This window comes from Thamnophis sirtalis, unplaced genomic scaffold (assembly GCF_051295495.1).
Source record: "Thamnophis sirtalis isolate CommonGarterSnake01/CBP01778 unplaced genomic scaffold, rThaSir2_p1.2 scaffold_18, whole genome shotgun sequence".
In the NCBI taxonomy this organism is placed as follows: domain Eukaryota; kingdom Metazoa; phylum Chordata; class Lepidosauria; order Squamata; family Natricidae; genus Thamnophis; species Thamnophis sirtalis.
In genome coordinates this window covers 2,743,231-2,751,736 of record NW_028261398.1, presented here as the reverse complement: position 1 = coordinate 2,751,736, position 8,506 = coordinate 2,743,231, and positions in this window count along the sequence as shown.

Here is an 8,506-nt window from a genome sequence, read left to right as displayed (position 1 = left end):
CAAAATTAATTTCAGGTACCTTTCCTGAAAAAGAATCCCCATAATACTCCACTCCTCCTTCTCATTTCTCAAAATTAATTTGGGTACCTTTCCTGAAAAGGAATCCCCACATACTTACCTCCCCCTTCCTATTTCTCCAAATTTATTTTGGGTACATTTCCTGAAAAGGAATCCCCACTCATCTATTTTTCCTCATTTCTTCGATTTAATTTGGATAGTTTTTCTGTAAAAGAATCCCCAAATACTCACCTATTTTTTCTCATTTGCCCAAATAAATTTGGATAGCTTTTCTGTAAAAGAATCCCCAAATACTCACCTATTTTTTCTCATTTGCCCAAATAAATTTGGATAGCTTTTCTGTAAAAGAATCCCCACATACTCGACTATTCCTTCTCATTAGTCCAAATTAATTTTAGGTACATTTCCTGAAAAGGAATCCCCACATATCCACCTCCTCCTTCTCATTAGTCCAAATTAATTTCGGGTACCTTTCCTGAAGCGGAATCGCCACATACTTACCTCCTCCTTCTAATTTCTGAAAATTAATTTCGGTGACCTTTCCTGAAAAGGAATCCCCACATACTCACCTCCTCCTTCTCATTTCTCCAAATTAATTTTAGGTACCTTTCCTGAAAAGGAATCCCCACATATTCACCTCCTCCTTCTCATTTCTCCAAATTAATTTTAGGTACCTTTCCTGAAAAGGAATCCCCACATACTCACCTCCTCTTTCTCATTTCTCCAAATAATTTTGGGTACCTTTCCTGAAAAGGAATCCCCAAATAATCACCTCCTCCTTCTCATTTCTCCAAATTAATTTCAGGTAGCTTTCCTGAAAAGGAATCCCCACATACTCACCTCCTCCTTCTCATTTCTCCAAATTAATTTCGGTGACCTTTCCTGAAAAGGAATCCCCACATACTCACCTCCTCCTTCTCATTTCTCCAAATTAATTTCAGGTAGCTTTCCTGAAAAGGAATCCCCACATACTCACCTCCTCCTTCTCATTTCTCCAAATTAATTTCGGTGACCTTTCCTGAAAAGGAATCCCCACATACTCACCTCCTCCTTCTCATTTCTCCAAATTAATTTCAGGTAGCTTTCCTGAAAAGGAATCCCCACATACTCACTCCCTCCTTCTCATTTCTCAAAATTAATTTTGGGTACCTTTCCTGAAAAGGAATCCCCAAATAATCACCTCCTCCTTCTCATTTCTCCAAATGAATTTCGGTACCTTTCCTGAAAAGGAATCCCCACATATTCACCTCCTCCTTCTCATTTCTCCAAATGAATTTCGGTACCTTTCCTGAAAAGGAATCCCCACATACTCATCTCCTCCTTCTCATTTCTCCAAATTAATTTTGGGTACCTTTCCTGAAAAGGAATCCCCAAATACTCACCTCCTCCTTCTAATTTCTGAAAATTAATTTTGGGTACCTTTCCTGAAAAGGAATCCCCAAATACTCATCTCCTCCTTCTCATTTCTCCAAATTAATTTTGGGTACCTTTCCTGAAAAGAAATCACCAAATACTCACCTGCTCCTTCTCATTTTTCGAAATTAATTTCAGGTAGCTTTCCTGAAAAGGAATCCCAACATACTCACCTCCTCCTTCTCATTTCTCCAAATAATTTTGGGTATCTTTCCTGAAAAGGAATCCCCACATACTCACCTCCTCCTTCTCATTTCTCCAAATAATTATGTGTACCTTTATTAAATGGAGTCCCCAAATACTCACCTATTCCTTTTCATTTGTTTGATTTAATTTGGGTATTTTTTCTGTAAAAGAATCCCCAAATATTCACCTATTTTTCCTCATTTGTCCAAATGAATTTCGGAAGCTTTTCTGTAAATGAATCCCCACATACTCGACTATTCCTTCTCATTTGTCCAAATTAATTTCTGTACCTTTCCTGAAAAGGAATCCCCACATACTCACCTCCTCCTTCTCATTTCTCCAAATTAATTTCAGGTACCTTTCCTGAAAAGGAATCCGCACATACTCACCTCCTCCTTCTCCTTATTCCAAATTAATTTTGGGTACCTTTCCTGAAAAGGAGTCCCCAAATACTCACCTGTTTTTTCTCATTTGTCCAAATAAATTTGGGTCCCTTCCCTGAAAAGGAATCCCCAAATACTCACCTCCTTCTTCTCATTTCTCCAAATTAATTTTGTGTTCCTTTCCTGAAAAGGAATCCCCACATACTCACCTCCTCCTTCTCATTTCTCCAAATTAATTTCAGGTACCTTTCCTGAAAAGGAATCCGCACATACTCACCTCCTCCTTCTCCTTATTCCAAATTAATTTTGGGTACCTTTCCTGAAAAGGAATCTCCACATACTCACCTCCTCCTTCTCATTTCTCCAAATAATTTTGGGTACCTTTCGTGAAATAGAATCCCCACATACTCACCTCCTCCTTCTCCTTATTCCAAATTAATTTCAGGTACCTTTCCTGAAAAGGAGTACCCAAATACTCACCTATGTGTTCTCATTTGTTCAATTTAATATGGGTAACTTTCCTGAAAAGGAATCCCCACATACTCACCTATTCCTTCTCATTTGTTCAATTTAATTTGGCTAGTTTTTCTGTAAAAGAATCCCCAAATACTCATCTCCTCCTCCTCATTTTTCGAAATTAATTTCAGGTAGCTTTCCTGAAAAGGAATCCCCACATACTCACCTCCTCCTTCTCATTTCTCCAAATAATTATGTGTACCTTTCTTAAATGGAATCCCCAAATACTCACCTATTCCTTTTCATTTGTTCGATTTAATTTGGGTAGTTTTTCTGTAAAAGAATCCCCAAATACTCACCTATTTTTTCTCATTTGTCCAAATAAATCTGGGTAGATTTTCTCTAAAAGAATCCCAAAAAACTCACCTATTTTTTCTCATTTCTCCAAATGAATTTCGGAAGCTTTTCTGTAAAAGAATCCCCACATACTCGACTATTCCTTCTCATTAGTCCAAATTAATTTCGGGTACCTTTCCTGAAAAGGAATCCCCACATACTCACCTCCTCCTTCTCATTTCTCCAAATTAATTTTTGGTACCTTTCCTGAAGCGGAATCGCCACATACTTACCTCCTCCTTCTAATTTCTGAAAATTAATTTTGGGTACCTTTCCTGAAAAGGAATCCCCACATACTCACCTCCTCCTCCTCATTTTTCCATATTAATTTTAGGTACCTTTCCTGAAGCGGAATCGCCACATACTTACCTCCTCCTTCTAATTTCTGAAAATTAATTTCGGTACCTTTCCTGAGAAGGAATCCCCACATATTCACCTCCTCCTTCTCATTTTTCCATATTAATTTTAGGTACCTTTCCTGAAAAGGAATCCCCACATACTCACCTCCTACTTCTCATTTCTCAAAATTAATTTCAGGTACCTTTCCTGAAAAAGAATCCCCATAATACTCCACTCCTCCTTCTCATTTCTCAAAATTAATTTGGGTACCTTTCCTGAAAAGGAATCCCCACATACTTACCTCCCCCTTCCTATTTCTCCAAATTTATTTTGGGTACATTTCCTGAAAAGGAATCCCCACATATTCACCTCCTCCTTCTCATTTCTCCAAATTAAATTTTGGCACTTTTCCTGAAAAGGAATCCCCACTCATCTATTTTTCCTCATTTCTTCGATTTAATTTGGATAGTTTTTCTGTAAAAGAATCCCCAAATACTCACCTATTTTTTCTCATTTGCCCAAATAAATTTGGATAGCTTTTCTGTAAAAGAATCCCCAAATACTCACCTATTTTTTCTCATTTGCCCAAATAAATTTGGATAGCTTTTCTGTAAAAGAATCCCCACATACTCGACTATTCCTTCTCATTAGTCCAAATTAATTTCTGTACCTTTCCTGAAAAGGAATCCCCACATATCCACCTCCTCCTTCTCATTAGTCCAAATTAATTTCGGGTACCTTTCCTGAAGCGGAATCGCCACATACTTACCTCCTCCTTCTAATTTCTGAAAATTAATTTCGGTGACCTTTCCTGAAAAGGAATCCCCACATACTCACCTCCTCCTTCTCATTTCTCCAAATTAATTTTAGGTACCTTTCCTGAAAAGGAATCCCCACATATTCACCTCCTCCTTCTCATTTCTCCAAATTAATTTTAGGTACCTTTCCTGAAAAGGAATCCCCACATACTCACCTCCTCTTTCTCATTTCTCCAAATAATTTTGGGTACCTTTCCTGAAAAGGAATCCCCAAATAATCACCTCCTCCTTCTCATTTCTCCAAATTAATTTCAGGTAGCTTTCCTGAAAAGGAATCCCCACATACTCACCTCCTCCTTCTCATTTCTCCAAATTAATTTTAGGTACCTTTCCTGAAAAGGAATCCCCACATATTCACCTCCTCCTTCTCATTTCTCCAAATTAATTTCAGGTAGCTTTCCTGAAAAGGAATCCCCACATACTCACTCCCTCCTTCTCATTTCTCAAAATTAATTTTGGGTACCTTTCCTGAAAAGGAATCCCCAAATAATCACCTCCTCCTTCTCATTTCTCCAAATGAATTTCGGTACCTTTCCTGAAAAGGAATCCCCACATACTCACCTCCTCCTTCTCATTTCTCCAAATTAATTTTTGGTACCTTTCCTGAAGCGGAATCGCCACATACTTACCTCCTCCTTCTAATTTCTGAAAATTAATTTTGGGTACCTTTCCTGAAAAGGAATCCCCACATACTCACCTCCTCCTCCTCATTTTTCCATATTAATTTTAGGTACCTTTCCTGAAGCGGAATCGCCACATACTTACCTCCTCCTTCTAATTTCTGAAAATTAATTTCGGTACCTTTCCTGAGAAGGAATCCCCACATATTCACCTCCTCCTTCTCATTTTTCCATATTAATTTTAGGTACCTTTCCTGAAAAGGAATCCCCACATACTCACCTCCTCCTTCTCATTTCTCCAAGTTAACTTGGGTAAATTTCCTGAAAAGGAATCACCAAATACTCACCTCCTCCTCCTCATTTTTCGAAATTAATTTCAGGTAGCTTTCCTGAAAAGGAATCCCCACATACTCACCTCCTCCTTCTCATTTCTCCAAATAATTATGTGTACCTTTCTTAAATGGAATCCCCAAATACTCACCTATTCCTTTTCATTTGTTCGATTTAATTTGGGTAGTTTTTCTGTAAAAGAATCCCCAAATACTCACTTATTTTTTCTCATTTGTCCAAATAAATTTGGATAGCTTTTCTGTAAAAGAATCCCCAAATACTCACCTATTTTTTCTCATTTGTCCAAATAAATTTGGGTAGATTTTCTCTAAAAGAATCCCAAAAAACTCACCTATTTTTTCTCATTTGTCCAAATGAATTTCGGTAGCTTTTCGGTAAAAGAATCCCCACATACTCGACTATTCCTTCTCATTTGTCCAAATTAATTTTTGTACCTTTCCTGGAAAGGAATCCCCACATACTCACCTCCTCCTTCTCATTTCTCCAAATAATTATGTGTACCTTTCTTAAATGGAATCCCCACATACTCACCTCCTCCTTCTCATTTCTCCAAATTAATTTCGGTGACCTTTCCTGAAAAGGAATCCCCACATACTCACCTCCTCCTTCTCATTTCTCCAAATAAATTTGGGTACCTTTCCTGAAAAGAAATCGCCACATACTCACCTCCTCCTTCTCATTTCTCCAAGTTAACTTGGGTAAATTTCCTGAAAAGGAATCACCAAATACTCACCTCCTCCTTCTCATTTTTCGAAATTAATTTCAGGTAGCTTTCCTGAAAAGGAATCCCAACATACTCACCTCCTCCTTCTCATTTCTCCAAATAATTATGTGTACCTTTCTTAAATGGAATCCCCAAATACTCACCTATTCCTTTTCATTTGTTCGATTTAATTTGGGTAGTTTTTCTGTAAAAGAATCCCCAAATACTCACCTATTTTTTCTCATTTGTCCAAATAAATCTGGGTAGATTTTCTCTAAAAGAATCCCAAAAAACTCACCTATTTTTTCTCATTTCTCCAAATGAATTTCGGAAGCTTTTCTGTAAAAGAATCCCCACATACTCGACTATTCCTTCTCATTAGTCCAAATTAATTTCGGGTACCTTTCCTGAAAAGGAATCCCCACATACTCACCTCCTCCTTCTCATTTCTCCAAATTAATTTTTGGTACCTTTCCTGAAGCGGAATCGCCACATACTTACCTCCTCCTTCTAATTTCTGAAAATTAATTTTGGGTACCTTTCCTGAAAAGGAATCTCCACATACTCACCTCCTCCTTCTCATTTCTCCAAATTAATTTTGGTGCCTTTCCTGAAAAGGAATCCCCACATACTCAGCTCCTCCTTCTCATTTCTCCAAATTAATTTTGGGTACCTTTCCTGAAAAGGAGTCCCCAAATACTCACCTGTTTTTTCTCATTTGTCCAAATAAATTTGGGTCCCTTCCCTGAAAAGGAATCCCCAAATACTCACCTCCTCCTTCTAATTTCTGAAAATTAATTTTGGGTACCTTTCCTGAAAAGAAATCGCCACATACTCACCTCCTCCTTCTCATTTCTCCAAGTTAACTTGGGTAAATTTCCTGAAAAGGAATCACCAAATACTCACCTCCTCCTTCTCATTTTTCGAAATTAATTTCAGGTAGCTTTCCTGAAAAGGAATCCCAACATACTCACCTCCTCCTTCTCATTTCTCCAAATAATTTTGGGTATCTTTCCTGAAAAGGAATCCCCACATACTCACCTCCTCCTTCTCATTTCTCCAAATAATTATGTGTACCTTTCTTAAATGGAATCCCCAAATACTCACCTATTCCTTTTCATTTGTTCGATTTAATTTGGGTAGTTTTTCTGTAAAAGAATCCCCAAATACTCACTTATTTTTTCTCATTTGTCCAAATAAATTTGGATAGCTTTTCTGTAAAAGAATCCCCAAATACTCACCTATTTTTTCTCATTTGTCCAAATAAATTTGGGTAGATTTTCTCTAAAAGAATCCCAAAAAACTCACCTATTTTTTCTCATTTCTCCAAATGAATTTCGGTAGCTTTTCGGTAAAAGAATCCCCACATACTCGACTATTCCTTCTCATTGGTCCAAATTAATTTTTGTACCTTTCCTGGAAAGGAATCCCCACATACTCACCTCCTCCTTCTCATTTCTCCAAATTAATTTGGGTACCTTTCCTGAAAGGGAGTCCCCAAATACTCACCTATTCCTTCTCATTTGTTTGATTTAATTTGGGTAGTTTTTCTGTAAAAGAATCCCCAAATATTCACCTATTTTTCCTCATTTGTCAAAATGAATTTCGGAAGCTTTTCTGTAAATGAATCCCCACATACTCGACTATTCCTTCTCATTTGTCCAAATTAATTTCTGTACCTTTCCTGAAAAGGAATCCCCACATACTCACCTCCTCCTTCTCATTTCTCCAAATTAATTTCAGGTACCTTTCCTGAAAAGGAATCCGCACATACTCACCTCCTCCTTCTCCTTATTCCAAATTAATTTTGGGTACCTTTCCTGAAAAATCTCCACATACTCACCTCCTCCTTCTCATTTCTTCAAATAATTTTGGGTACCTTTCGTGAAATAGAATCCCCACATACTCACCTCCTCCTTCTCCTTATTCCAAATTAATTTTGGGTACCTTTTCTGAAAAGGAATCTCCACATACTCACCTCCTCCTTCTCATTTCTCCAAATTAATTTCAGGTACCTTTCCTGAAAAGGAATCCGCACATACTCACCTCCTCCTTCTCCTTATTCCAAATTAATTTCAGGTACCTTTCCTGAAAAGGAGTACCCAAATACTCACCTATGTGTTCTCATTTGTTCAATTTAATATGGGTAACTTTCCTGAAAAGGAATCCCCACATACTCACCTATTCCTTCTCATTTGTTCAATTTAATTTGGCTAGTTTTTCTGTAAAAGAATCCCCAAATACTCACCTCCTCCTTCTCATTTTTCCAAATTAATTTCAGGTAGCTTTCCTGAAAAGGAATCCCCACATACCCACCTCCTCCTTCTTATTTCTCCAAATAATTTTGGGTACCTTTCCTGAAAAGGAATCTCCAAATACTCACCGATTCCTTCTCATTTGTTCAATTTAATTTGGGTAGCTTTTCTGTAAAAGAATCCCCAAATACTCACCTCCTCCTCCTCATTTCTCCAAATTAATTTGGGTACCTTTCCTGAAAAGGAATCCCCACATACTCACCTCCTCCTTCTCATTTCTCCAAATTAATTTTAGGTACCTTTCCTGAAGCGGAATCGCCACATACTTACCTCCCCCTTCCTATTTCTCCAAATTAATTTTGGGTACCTTTCCTGAGAAGGAATCCCCACATACTCACCTCCTCCTTCTCATTTCTCCAAATAATTATGTGTACCTTTCTTAAATGGAATCCCCACATACTCACCTCCTCCTTCTCATTTCTCCAAATTAATTTTTGGCACTTTTCCTGAAAAGGAATCCCCACATACTCAACTGTTCCTTCTCATTAGTCCAAATTAATTTGGGTAC